The 9,511-nt window shown below is 33.9% G+C and overlaps 1 non-coding gene across 1 annotated transcript; it reads left to right on the forward strand.

The window, feature by feature from the left end:
- The first annotated feature begins 3,358 nt into the window (after positions 1–3,358).
- LOC114695626 lies at positions 3,359–3,488 on the forward strand. Its single transcript, XR_003734892.1, has one exon. It is a non-coding gene; the product is annotated as a small nucleolar RNA SNORA72 (small nucleolar RNA).
- Positions 3,489–9,511: the final 6,023 nt, after the last annotated feature.

Below are 9,511 nucleotides of genomic sequence, written 5' to 3' on the forward strand. Positions count from 1 at the left end.
AAAAGAAAAAGGAATTTCCCATTAATGTTAATAGAAATCAATGCATTATATTAATGTCAATGTCATTATTTTAATAATAGGCTATATTTTATAAGACAGCACATTGAGACCAATTTAATAAAGACTGTGTGTATGGGGGTGTTTTTGGTTGTCAACTTGACTATATCTAGCTCTAGCTAAAACCCAAGTGACTGGGTATGCCTGTGGGAATTTTTCTTGATTGAATCATTTGAAGTGAAAAAATCTACCACCAAATCTGGATCTTTTGAAGTGGGAATTAGCCCAACTTAAATCTGGGCTTATAGTGGTAGCCTACATAAATGACATGGAAGAAGGATGGTCTTGTTCTTTGCTTGCTTGCCCTCAATCTTGCTGGCAAGTTCATTCCTTCACTTCTTACCTCTGGATTCTGGCATATGCTGAATACCAGATGAGACATACTGTCTAGCAGACTGAATAACTACTGGAGTTTTAGACTTTCCATTTTTGAGAAAGACATTGTTGAAATAGTCTGAGCATAATAAAGTCACTCTAATAAATCCTCTTTATATACTAATTATATATTAACAATATATATTCATTCTATCAGTTGTTTCTCTAGAGGAACTCGTATAATAAAAAGCCCATATGGGGTGTCTCTGTGGTATTTCCTATTATTGTATAAAATTGTACAATATTCTCAAACTTAAAAATGTAGTTAAAATAAGAAGGGAAACACTGTAGGATAATTTCAAAGATGAATGTAATCATATATCTGTAGAGACCCATACTAGTGTTGGCAAAGAGACTGAATAGCAACTAGTCAGTGAACAAAGTTGAAAAAAAAATGGCTCAATCATAAATATAAATTTTTTGCAAATACTATAGAATAGAACACATGCTTCGTATTGTTAAGTAGAATATTCTCCTTGGGATGCAAAGTCAGAATGGGTTGGAAAGGTTGGTTTTCTACTGGAGTCTGCTTCTGTGATTTTTTTTGAGAATTGTTTGATGGGATTAGTATTTGTGGATCCAGATTATAAAACTCTTTGAAGCTGTTCAAAGCCTGAATATTTAGACATAAAAATGAAGCAACGACACTAAAGTGAATGTCAGCGGTGATGTGAAGACTAGACACACATGACCTCTAGAGTTACAAAAATCAAGGTGAAATTCAAGACAGAACTACCATCACAAATAAAGAACTAGACTGATATTGTTGTGGTTATAGACAATGACACCTGTGATATATACGATAGCTTCACAGCTTTGAATATCCACTATATAGGGAGACGGTATGATGAATGAGAATGAGGTAATCTATTTGATTTCTAGAGTACCTTGGGATATTGAGTAAAATATTTTTTTCTAGTTATTGGCATGGGTTTCTTTTTTCTTAAGCATTTTATTGTAGTATTAGCTTGCAGCTGTCTTTCTTCTTTTTCCTTCTGTCTTTTCTAAAGAGTTATTTTAAGGCCATTTGTGCTGGACATATGGAGTGGCAGCAAAGTAACCAGTAAAAAAAAAAAAAAAAAAAAGTAACTGTTCCAGCTATTTCTGTTTATAGAGTCAAGACACGTCAGGTCCTCTAACAATAAGAAGGTTATGTTATACTTTTGTGATTTCTCTTGAAGAGAATTGAACACTGTATTTTTGGTACAGATGCTAAAATAATATGTCTTCGCTGAAAATCAAAAGTGTAATATTCACCTAAACAGCATAAGCTGTGACCCTCAACGATTCATAATGTCTTTGAAGCTGCCAAGAGGTGGCAAAAACACTAATTTTAACAAGATAACAAATTGTATTTCTTTTACGATATCCCTGCCATGGTGAAAATGGAAATTATTGATGCTGGGAACAGTGCCCATGATGCTGTTAATCACTGAATTGCTATTAATTGATTTCCCTAGGCATGAGCCAATACATGCTAGGACACCACTTATTAGACTCCTCTTCCATTCCACCAAAGCTTTTTGATACCTCTTAAAGAATAGAGATTTTAAAGTGAAATGCATGTTGGTCCTAATACCAGAGGTACCTCTCTTTGGTACAAGAGCTAGTCAGTTTAAACTATTTAGTAATTGATTGACTTTTGAAATATGAGAGAACTGAATTGTCTTTTCCTCTGTATTACTATAAAATAATTCAAAATTTTGTATTGAAATATCTTCAGTCATCATACACACACACACACACACACACACACACACAATCTTTGAGAATGTCATTACCTTCAAATATCCACTACAAATGCTCTATATTCAGTATAACTAGAGAAGTTATTCTCTTTTGTAAAAGAACAAAACAAAGTAAAACCCCCACATAGGCTGAATTTCACTAGCAACTGAACCCCAAATTAAATTTTCTTTTCCTTCCTTTCTTCCTCTCATCCCTCATTTCTTCTTCCCTCTCTCCCTTCCTCCCTCCCTTCTTCCTTTCCTTCATTCTGTCCCTTACTCTCCTTAAAATATCTAGTTAGTAATAGAATGCATAAGAACAGATATTAAAGAAAAGTATAATCACAAAAAATGAAAGATATATTCAAAAATGTGATTACTTATGTTGACTTGAATATATTTATGAATGTTTTTACATAGTGAGCACCTTCTTCCTTTAAACAAAATTGGAATACTATTGTCCAACATATTATAAAGGTTGATTGGGTGATTATTTTGCCCTTTTTCTTAGTGGTCTATTACAATAGTAGATAAATAAAGAAAAGATGTGCCCTGCCAATTGACGTGAATCATATAGAAATGGTCAAAATTGAATTGTTAATGACTACCATCAGAAATGGGCAAAATATTACCATTTCTGTATCATGCTTTCATCACAGAAATTGCTATTAATTGATGGTACAAAAGGACACAATATCCATTTATTCTCATGATCAAAACAGTTAATGTTGGGAACCAGAAGAGCAAAAATCTTATCTAAGGCTAGGTGCTGACTATGAGAAAATCATGGTCAAATTCACATGTGCACTCTCAACTTACAATATAGCCTTATTTACAGGGACAGACCAAAGCGTAAGTGATCATTAAATCATAATGTGGATACTAAATGCAGGCAATGTGAAGACTATAAGAATAATGGTAAATAATGGTCATTAAGAATTATAATTTGTATCTTGCTAAATTGAGGCTAAATAGAAAACTGTAAAAAAATTCGTAAGTATAAAATTTCTATGGATATTTTAATTTTTAATACTGTTGTAATTCAAATTATTTTGAAAAACCTAAAACACTTCTAGTGTGTTATTTATGTAAAGTTTGTGCACATATACTTGTATGAGCACTCAGCTGAAGTACAGCAATTATTCCAACACAGGCAAGGCAAACTCACTGCTCATCAGAGCGTTTTAAAAAGAAATATGATGCAGCTAGTCTTCCTGTTCTCATTCTGAGGTAATCAGGACAAGCTAAAAGTTCTCTACAGTAAGAACATGCACATGTCTCCAGACCTGTTCTATCTCTAGGCCTGATTTTCTAAATGCTGTGAAATGTAGCTCTGATTTGGTTGTTTTATGTAATCATGTAATGGCTAAGATTCCAGCATTTCTTTAATTGACCTTAAAAAGGTGACATTGTAGCTGCTGTAATAATTAGTAGATAATCAATTCTAATATGCTTTCTGGTAGGAAGAATATGTGGCAATTGTAGGCAAACATGATTATTTGTTGCCATTAAGGGAAATATAAAAATACTGTTTTATTTCCTTGAACTCACTACCTAGACCACACTGGCCTTGCACTCACAGAGTTCTGCCTGGAGTGCCGCAATTAAGGGTATGCAGCACCAGTACATCCCTAATAAATATGAATTCTAAGAATCTGAACATTTGAGTCTCTTCTTAGTTTTGAAGACAACTTTTTCTTGGTGCTGTCTCTTGGCATTTCAACTTAAGTTGAATTTGTGTGGTAAACTCTTTAAATTGCCTGTGCCTCTGAGGAAACTCTGGAATGATACTTGCACTGGAGGTTTCATTGTTATTTAAAATAACTTACTTCAGGAAAAGAAAGATATATTAGAAATTTAATTCAGTATAATTGCTGAAGACAGAATATTTATGAGACTGAAAGCTTGTAGCTAAGCATTTTGTATTAGAAAAAATATATATTTTAAGGCTGATATTTAATTTAAATGTAAATCAATAAACAGCTGAATGCCTATTAACAATAAAACATGGCATGAAATAAATGGATAATAAAGAATGGATAAGAGTTTGGAGAGTCAATATAGATATATTAAAAAAATGAATTCCATAGTATTAAAAACCATAAAGACATTGTAGGAAAGATTTGAAGAAAAATGATGACATTGGTAAAGCTATTGCAAAAGAAATATAGAGAAAACATTTAATCTTAGCAGGAATATAAGATGGAATAATTAAGGAAACTATCTTACCTGAAAAAAAAAAAACAGAGAGGAGAAGGGCATAGTGCTTGTGGAAGGCATAAGCCATCTAGGTTTATTAGAAAATGGCTTGAATACTTAATGAGGTAAGGGCTTGGAAGCTGAAAAGTGCTGGTCACATTCAGATAGCCAGAGAAGTTAGCACAAGTGTCAAGTGGGATACATGACATGCCACTTGCTAAGAAGAAGATACAGGAGATACACTAGTGCTCTTTGAATACACAATAGGCTCAGTTATGTGAACTGGTTACAATTCTCCTTATAAACAAGACCACAGAAAAATGTCTAGATTGAAATTCAGCTGTCAATTTCTTTTCTCTTCTCTTTTCTTTCTTTCTTCCTTTCTTTCTTCCTTTCTTTCTTTCTTTCTTTCTTTCTTTCTTTCTTTCTTTCTTTCTTTCTTTCTTTCTTCCTTTCTCTCTTTCTTTCTTTTTTCAGACATAGACAAATAAAATAATACTGGCTTTCTGAACCATGTCAGGACAACAATGAAAGAAATAAAAATGAACCAAGTTTTCTACTTTGGGAAAAGATAAATGAGAGGGACAACAATTACCTGCTCCAATGAAAACAATAATGTATGAAGCACTGGCTCTGGAGATGCCGAACAGAAGGCAATGAGAGACAATGACTTTGAGATGTAGGAAATAAGTTAGTCCTATGACTTCCGAGAGATAGCCCAAGATGATTTACAGTATGCTTCTCAGGCACAAGACAGGAAGAGTTGTGTTCTCTATATGGGTTGTGATGCGGCTGAGATTTCAGGGCTGGGAACAAGGAGACTGAAAGGGTGAGAGAAATGCAGAAATGACCAACTCTGATTGTGACAAATGACACAGGCCAAGAAAGACTCAGAAGGATTGGAAAAAAGGAACCCTAGACACCGCATGGCAGGGATTCTCATTATTCCAGCTAAATACAGGGGGCTCTCTATAGGTTAAAGGTTAAGTTTTCTAAAACCCATAAATTGATTGATATTCTTTCACCAGAAAACAGTTTTAATCTCCAACATGTTGGATTCATTTAGTAATTTACTTCTGGAGAATAAGCCATAGAAACAGAGAATGAAAGCTCTTTAATCCATAATCCCTGTGATCAATCTGACCACCACAAGTGATACTTTATTGATGACTTGCTCCTTTGGATGGAATGAGAAAGGTTCTTCTCATCTCCATAGTACTTTTCCTCAATGATAGTCATGGATTAAAAAAATGTAATTTTTATGTGTATTTAATTTGCATGAAAATCAACAGGAGTGAGTTTCTATAGGAGACGGGGGGGGGCATGGGTAATCTTGTCCTTGTTTAGTACTGGGACAGTACTAAATTAATAATACTAGTAGCATAAGATCTAGAAAGTTTGTAGTGTGATTAAGATAAAAGTAGAGGATGAAATGGGTAACCAGAAAATGTTAGCTTCCCATGAGAATTCTAGCAAACATTTAAAAATGAATATAAATTCTCCTGCAATCCATTCTAGAAAACTAAATTCTCAACTAATCTTAAAGAGTAAATAAAGCCCTGCAATGTCAACATCAGAAAAACAATCAAGTAGTGAACAGGATGGGTATGTTCTCTCATGCGCAGATAACTTCAATTTTTAGGGCGTTGGAGATAAGTGAATTATTGTGGCTTTCTGAGCTCTAGGTTCAAGAAGAGACTGCCTTAAGGGAAGAAGGCAAAGAATAATATAGAACACTTGATATCCTTTTCTGGAATCTACACATAACACACATATACACGATTTTAGCAAACCAAACCCAATAATATCTAAATCACTGAATATGTCTTAATAATTTATTCAAACATTAAAAAAATCAGGCAGTGAAGTTGTCCATAATAACAGAATAACTAAATAAACTAATGAGAACCTAACATTAAATAATCTCAAAAGAGTTATAAAATGATTTGACAATATCTGATATACTTTCTGTTATGAAAGTTATCAGCAAACAAATATGACTGTCTTAGCCGTGGAAAATGACCTGTGATCCCCAAAACAAGAAGAACCACACTTCCTAGTGCAGTTCTTCGTTATTGCTGACAGCTGCTGCCACCTGCCTGCACCTGAAGTACATTTGTTACCTCGTGTAGCTCCTGGGGTCCGCAGTGTGGGACCAGTATGGACCAAGGCTTTGATTTCAAGATATCTCATAAGATTTGCAGGCAAGCTCCTTGACTTCCTGCCCTCTATTGGGAATAAGTTGGGGCATATGGCTTCATATTGAAGCTTACTCTGCTATGGGGAGCCAGGGTCTCACCACGTGAGCTTCTGTGTTGTGCTTCCAGAGGGACAAGAGCATAATGGAATGTTAGAGGAAGACAGAGACATTAAAAAAAGATAGAGAGGGGAAAACTCAATTCACAGGTAGCATGCCATCATTTCTGCCATACTCTACAACCTCAAACCACTTCATTCAGTATGTGTCTGAGGAACACTAGTCCCACTGGAAATAAGATCTCTTCTTATAGCTAGGTGTATCCAAGTATAAGTCCACAATTTTAAAATGGAAACCATAAATGTAGAATGAGAATTAATAGAAGAAAGAGAGATAAAGGTTTAAAATTACATATGTACTCCCAATTTTAGTTAAAAAAAAAAAAAAGATGAAACCCTAAAGAAATAGAGACTCAGAAAGAGGGAGAAGTATGGAAAGGAAGAAAAAGAAGATTGAAGAAGATAAGGACAAGTGAGGGGGAAGGGAAGGAGGAAAGGATGAGAAGAAAGGATTAGAGATATGGGTAGTGTCAGATGAAGATAAAATAATTTGAGGATTAATAAAAAACACAATCAGATGCTATAAACATATCATCATTAATGTGGTGTAGGGAATTTGTTTCAGAAAAGAAAATTGATCATGTCCATATGTTGGAGAGCTACTCCTCAGTTATACATGCTTCCCCTAACACACGCAGTTTGAGTATTTTTCCAAATAGAATACACATTGTTTTCCAACTCTCAATAGTTCTTTGATATTTAGTTTCAATAATTGCACTTTAAGATGTTTGATTTTTAAAACAGATGGTCGAAAAATACAATGCAGCTTATTGAATGACATAAAACTTACCCTGAATAGACATTCTCCATCCCTCAACCTAGAAGATCTAAAGAAATGAAAAGATCCGAGGAGGAAATGTATGGTATTTGAATGTGAGTTTCAGTTCTAATGAATTCACAAGAACGATTTTCTGCAAGCTAGAGAATTCTAGAAAGGATATATTCTTATTTTCACCTAAGTTTAATGAGATGATTAAATTCCAGGGTGGTTAGATATAATCAATGAACAACACATACATCCAAGGAAATAGCGCTGGATCCTATTATTGTGCATAGTTAATACATTTAATGAAATAACACTTAAGATATTTGGATCCAAGTAAGATTTTTAAGGTATAAAAATTACTTTTTTTCTAAAACTGCCCTTATAAAACATTCAGTTTATTTCCTAAAAGTCTTATTATTTCTTCTGTTCCACTGTAGTTTTCACCAATAACTTTATAACTGTCATATTCAGTGCTTTCCCATCAATTTTTGTTCTCGATCATTTCCAGCAATTTAAATAATGGACTATTTTTCCAGTACTTTCCTTAGTCATGAATTATACATCACTTTCTATAAAATTAACACACACACACACACACACACACACACACACACTTTTAGTTGTTTTTGTTTGTTTGTTTGTTTTCTTTAAATGTTAGTATTGTAATCATGCCTAGAACTCACTTCTATTCTCAGCCTCCATGCTCTATTAAGGTTACCTTGCCCATCTAGCCTCATGACAATCAAATATGTACCTCCATTTCTTCTTCAGTATATTTGGTGTTGTATCTTTATCACAAGTATGTCTTCATTTGGATAACTTTATAAAAATAAAATGCGTTATTGTACAAGTTGCAACGCTAGGCCTCTCCTCAAACCTATTTCCTATTTATATTTCCATTTATTAGTAGATAGCTCCATTTGCTAAACCCATTCATTCTTTCCTCTTTTATGATGGTACTTTATTTTATCCTGCAATGTTAAATTAATGAATATACCAATACTCAAAATGTTGATCTGCAATCATGCTCTCTTCACATCATGATTCTGTTGTAACTGTTAGTTAACTGTTCTTTAACCTAACATTTAAATGAAAAGATGAGTATGATAAACACCTAATTTTCAACTTCCCGGATTAGTTATTTTGTCCTTCAGAAAGTTACAACATTAAAGAAAATCTAGTTGAAATGTGTTACATTCTGTTATATTTCATGCTTGTTCTGGCTTTACTTAGGAAAAAAATGTTATGAGATTGATTAGAATGTTCTTTGTGTCCACAAGACTCACTCCTCTATCTCTTTGGATCCAATGGTTTTGATTTAGCTACCCTCTGAACTCTATGTGGTTTACATATGAATGAGGAGTTTTTTCTGAATCCTAGTTTTTCACTCAAAGTTTTATGTCTCAGATTTATAATCTTTATGTATGAAAAATTGTTATTATTCTGATAAACATTGTATTTGGTTGTTTCTAATACTTAAAAATCACAAATAACTCTGCAAGGGAAGACCCTGTGCCTCTTTTTTAACATACAGTACATATATTATGTGGTGTATAGAAACAGGAGAATCTAATGAGTCATGAAGCATGTACAATTTCAATTTTAATTATGTTTCCACTTACTAATGTCCAAATTAAAAGCCTCATTTTTTTGCATTTTTTTAAAAAATTTAAAATATATTTTCCCATATAATATATCCTGATTTTAGCTTCCCCTCCTTCTACTCCTCTCATTCTTCTTCACCACCCCTCTCTTCCTGATCCATTCTCTGTCTCTCAATAGAAAGCAATGGGATTCTAAGAAATAACACCCAAACATGACAGAATAAGATAAAATAAAAATGAAGCAAAAACTATCATATGAAAGTTGAACATGGCACCCCAAGAGGAAGAAAAGAGTTCCCAGAGCAGGCAGAGAGACCCTCTTGCTCTCATAGCCAGGACTCCTGTGGCCATACTAAGCTAATAGCTGTAATCTGTGTGGTGTGTCTGGTGTAGACCCTTACAGGCCCTGTGTTGCTGCTTCAAGTGTCTGTCAGCTCATATTTGCCTTGCTTAGTTGATTCAGAAGG

Source organism: Peromyscus leucopus, chromosome 3 (assembly GCF_004664715.2).
Source record: "Peromyscus leucopus breed LL Stock chromosome 3, UCI_PerLeu_2.1, whole genome shotgun sequence".
NCBI lineage: Eukaryota > Metazoa > Chordata > Mammalia > Rodentia > Cricetidae > Peromyscus > Peromyscus leucopus.